This window comes from Bos indicus x Bos taurus, chromosome 22 (assembly GCF_003369695.1).
Source record: "Bos indicus x Bos taurus breed Angus x Brahman F1 hybrid chromosome 22, Bos_hybrid_MaternalHap_v2.0, whole genome shotgun sequence".
NCBI lineage: Eukaryota > Metazoa > Chordata > Mammalia > Artiodactyla > Bovidae > Bos > Bos indicus x Bos taurus.
In genome coordinates this window covers 52575355-52580644 of record NC_040097.1, presented here as the reverse complement: position 1 = coordinate 52580644, position 5290 = coordinate 52575355, and the positions used below count along the sequence as shown (strand labels likewise).

The window sequence follows — 5290 nt, the reverse complement described above, 5'->3', positions numbered from 1 at the left end:
GTCAGGAGGACCATGAAGACAGCTTGTGCCAACATGGCTTCTTTCATAATTCCATGTACTCACCCAAAGGTAGACCCCCTTGAAGGAACCCGGCAAGTCAAAATCTCTCTGAAGAGATTCTGAATGATATCTTTTTACAGATGATGCTACAGAAAAACATCCAGAGAGAAATGACTCATTATTTCCTATTACATTTACAGGACTCATTCTGGGGTTATAAATAAATTCCTCATCACTCTCTTGAAGGTAATAAAGCTTGTAGAGTTTCTGCTCTGAAGTTTTATGTCCCTTTTTTCTGCCATCCAGCTGTGTCTCACTTTACCTTACTCACCACTGGTTGGTGTGTGTTTAAGGAATGAAAAATAATTTTAATATTTGCCAAGATAAAATATAATTAGGTTGGTAGATCTGCTGTTTGAAAGGGCATGAACAGAATCCTCAGACTAAATAGAAATTATTTTGGGATTGTCTTCTGTTTTTGATTATTTCTATTATCTATCTCTTCTATTACCATGGGTAATCAAGAAATGGATCATGTTTTTTTTTTTAAAAAAGAAAAGCCAAAACAGAACAAAGTAAACAAAAAAACCACAACTAGGAAATGAGGTGGGAGGGAAAAAAGTGAGTGAACCATATAGGTGCTTTGCCCATCATCAATCTCTTTATCCACCCATCCATCCATCCAGTGTTTCTAACGGGCCTGCATACGCAAGGCATGATTCTGCTGGGACCTGCGTAGCAGAGTAGAAATCCCACCAGCTTTAATGCCACACTGGCCTCAGTTAGAATCCTAGCTACCAATTTGTGCTGGTTGTGTAATCTACAGAACTCAGGCTTGGCCTCATGTTGCTCAGCTATTAAGGTTTCCAAATCCCTTTCTTACAGGACTGTTAAATATCTGAGCAAACACCTGATATCTGAAGGGTTCCCTACACATTGCTTCACTCTTCCTTATCTAGTTCCTGATTTAACTGATAGGCACCTTTAAGAAAAGTCACTTTAAAATGGAGCTTGCTATGACCTTCCCATCTTGCCATTTTGTGAAAAGAACTTTCTTCAGAAGAAAGTTCCAGTAGATGACATGGCAAATCAGAGGGCCCAAGGCATCTTGCATGTTAACGTTTTCCAGGAGTTTCTGAGTTCCTCAGAAGACAACACAAACTTTCAGAGCTTGAGCATCCTGGGCACTGGGTCAGGGCGAATGTCCTTGAGACGTCACCCGTGCATTCGGTTACACTGAGCTGGTCTCGGGAAGCTGCTGCCTGGAATCTCTGTCACGCCATGTGCAGATTCCTTGGGGAACTGCCATTGCATTAGATAAGCAGATTCAACTTCAGCAACAGATGTAGTTTTGCATTCCCATGCCAGAAGCTATCAGGACTCATCATGCCACCCACCTGGTTTGCTTCAGTGACCACTTAATGCCTGAGTGTCCTGGCATTCTCTCAACTGGACGTTCATCCCCTCTGGTTCCGTTCATCCTCTGTTCCTGGGTTTCTCAGCCCAGGGTTTCTGACACTGTTGACCTTTTGGGTTGGGTAACTCTTTGTTATGAAGGACAGTTCTGTCCATGTTTGGCAGCAGCCCTGGCCTCTACTCACTAGACGCTGGTAATACCCCCTCAGTTATGACAACCAAAAAGGTCTCTGGACATCTCCAAATGCACCCTTGGAAATGCGCCTTCCCAAATGCATATACCGCTGCTCTAGTAACCTGCATCTCCTGTTGTCACCAGGAACCTCATCCTTATCTTCTTCTCTGGCTTTTCCTGCTGATTTCTTTTCTCTGTTTGAAACTTGGTTCTCCCTGGGTTGTCTCAGGTGGGGACTGTTTCTTCTCCTGCATCTTACCAACCCAAAGGTCAGGAGGTGAAGAAATTGTCCTTGCTTCTCATCACTGCACTGGAACAGGCCTTTGTACTCTGCCCACAAAAATCTGCTCCTCTGAAACTCATGCCATCCAAGAGTGCTCTTCTTTCTTTCTGATGCATCATCTTCCTCCCTCATCATGGGAGAATTCAGTACCTGACTGACCCTGTTATTCCTCCTCTGAACACCGTCCTCATTCTTAGTGTCTTTAGCATCCGTATTGATGACTCACCCAACGCCATGGCCTCTCAGTTCCTGATCTCATCTTTATTGACCTTTTAATTTTCCCAATAAATGATGGAGCACGGATGACTTGCCAGGCACTATTCTAGCTCCGAGGGTTATAGAAGTAATTGGGTAGACAAGATCTCTGCCCTCATGAAATTTACATTATAAATACACTCAGAGAAGTGCACGCAATAAGCAAACAAGAAAACTTCATTTTGCTAGTTGATATTAAAGGAATAAAGAGGCTGTTTTGGATAGGGAATAACAGGGTTGAGGGGATGAGTTTGCATTGAAGGGCAAAGGATGCCCTCTCTGAGATGTGAAATGCTGAATTGAGACTTGAAAGGTGAAAAAGGGTTGACCATGCAAAGAGCCAGGGGTGGAAAATATAGGAAGATGAAACCAGAAGTCCAAAAAGGCTTTGGAGTGGTAATGAGCATGGGTGTTCAAGGAACAGAAAATTGGCATAAGTGGCTGGAGCAGTGAGTAGAGAGGATGGCACTGGATGAGAAGATTTGTGAAGTAGATGTATGCGCCTTTGCTGATGTGATTGTATCTTGTGTGCACAAAATTGAATTGATCATTCTCCTCCATTTAGTATATCATTGCTGGTCTGTGCCTGCTGTCTTTTACATTTTTAAATATATTATTTTCCCACCTTATCTCTCATTTCCAATCCAATTCCCCTACCTCCCATATATTTCCATTTTCGTGTATTTATCTTCTGTATATATTATTCCATTCCACTTTCCATATGTCTGTCCATATGTCCATATGCACATATCCATGTTTGTTGTATTTCAAAGTGTTTTTATTAGTGGTATTGTGCAATTGATCTTGTTCTCTTTAAATTTTTCATTCAACTTCAGTTTTTGAGGTCTCTTCATATTGCTGTATGTATCTCTTCAATTTCATTAACTGGAAATTAACATAGTATTAATAATATTTGCCACATAATATTCTATCATATATACCTACACCTTTCAATGATCTGGTCTTCCCTTGTGGCTCAGCTGGTTAAAAATCTTCCTGCAATGCAGGAGACCTGGGTTCGATCCCTGGGTTGAGAAGATCCCCTGGAGAAGGGAAAGGATACCAACTCCAGTATTCTGACCTGGAGAATTCCATGGGCTGTATAATCCATGGGGTCTCAAAGAGTCAGTCATGACTGAGCGACTTTCACTTTCAATTTTCAATAATCTATTTCTCAGTTGGTGGCTACCCAACTGGTTTCAGATTATTTACAATAAACAGTACTATACCTATGCTCCCCAGTGAGAACTACTCTGGATATGTCCCCCAAAGTGGAAATGTTGGGTCATAAAATATGAGCATTGTTTAATTTCACTAGTTTGATCTCCTAAATTCTATAGCTGTGTACCCTTCTCATTAGAAAAACTCTGATGGCTCAGTGGTGAAGAATCCACCTGCAATGCAGGAGACATGGGAGATGTGGACTCGATCCCTGAGTGGGGAAGATCCCCTGGAGAAGGAAATGGCAACCCACTCCAGTATTCTTGCCTGGAGAATCCCATGGACAAGAGGAGCCTGGTGGGCTACCGTGTAAGCGGTTGCAAAAAGTCAGACATGACTGAGCATGCATGCATGTGACACTCTCATTAGCCATGCATAGTTTTCTCCATATTTATCACCAGTTCAGCTTAAAGCCCTCCCCAGTCACATTAGCCATTCGATTACTTTTCTTTTAAAAGAAATATCTTCCAGTTTTTGTCCTGCTCCAGACTGAACTGGTTGCTGTCCAGGGCAGCTGTCGTCCAAGGTATCCCTTCACCATCACTCTGGGGGTTTTCTTCTCTTTCCTGCATTTGTGGGTTTTTACCTCTTCCTCTTTCTTGGGATACTCTCTCTTTTTTTTTAAATTTTTATTGGAAGATCGTTGCTTTCCAATATTGTTCTGGTTTCTGCCATACAGCAACAGGAATCAGCCACAGGTATACATATGTCCCCTCCCTCTTGAACCTCCCACCTTCCCCACCCTCTAGATTGTCACGGAGCCCTGGGTTGAACTCCCTGTGTCACAGAGCAGATGCCCACTGGCTGTCTGTTTCACACGTGGGAATGTATATGTGTCTGTCCTACTCTCTGGATTCGTCCCGTCCTCTCCCTCCCACCCTGTGTCCGCAAGCCTGTTCTCTTATGCCTGCGACTCCACTGCTGCCCTGCAGATAGGTTCATCAGCACCATCTTTCTAGATTCCACACCCCTGTGTTAATATACTGTATTCGTCTTTCTCCTTCTGACTTACTTTGCTTTAGGTTCATCCATCTCATTAGGACTCACTCAAATGCATTCTTTTTTTTTTTAAAGCCAAGTATCATTCCATTACATAAAATATATGGAATGCTTCATAAATTTGCATGTCATCCTGGCAGGGACCATGCTAATCTTCTCTGTATTGCTCCACTTTTAGTATATGTGCTGTTGAAGCAAGCACACGCTCTTGTTTTTGTGGCACACATCCTCCTGTAGCTTTCTGAGAAATGATAGAAATTTTACTGTGAGTGTTCTACATCTGCAAATGTCTTTATAGGACTTTCACATTTAATGAAAAGTTTGGATATGAAATTCTTGGTTGGAAATAATTTCCCTTACAATCCAACAGCATTGCTTATTGAATTCTAGCTTCTACTGATGCTGTTGGGAAGTTCAGGACTATTCTGATTTTTGGTACTCTGTGTGTGTGTGTGTGTGTGTGTGTGTGTGTGTGTGTTTTCTGCTCAGGAACTTTAACATCCTCTCTTTGTCCCCAGTTCTGAAATTTAAAAAATGATGGTTTTCAATGTGGGTCTATTTTTATCTCTTGCACTGAGAACTTTGTGAGTCTTTCAGTATGGAAACAGTGTGGAAACAGGTTTTCTCTCTAGAGTGCCTGCTGTTTGGAGTTGAACTTCTTGAAATTGAAAGTGTTAGTCAATCAGTTGTGTCCAACTCTTTGTGACCCCATAGACTGCAGCCCACCAGGCTCCTCTGTCCATGGAATTCTCCAGGTAAGAATACTGGAGTGGGTTGCCATTTCCTTCTCCAGGGGATCTTCCTTTTTCTATATGTTTGCTCTGCTTACTGAGGTTTCTTCAACTTCATCTGACAACACTTCTAGTAGTTTTTAAAAGATATTTATTTATTTGGCTGTCAGTTCAGTCAGGCAGTTCAGTCGCTCAGTCGTGTCTGACTCT

The 5290-nt window shown here is 42.1% G+C and overlaps 1 non-coding gene across 1 annotated transcript; it reads right to left on the bottom strand.

The window, feature by feature from the left end:
• Positions 1 to 4446: 4446 nt before the first annotated feature.
• On the bottom strand, positions 4447 to 4551 carry LOC113881080. Its single transcript, XR_003507934.1, has one exon. It is a non-coding gene; the product is annotated as a U6 spliceosomal RNA (small nuclear RNA).
• Positions 4552 to 5290: the final 739 nt, after the last annotated feature.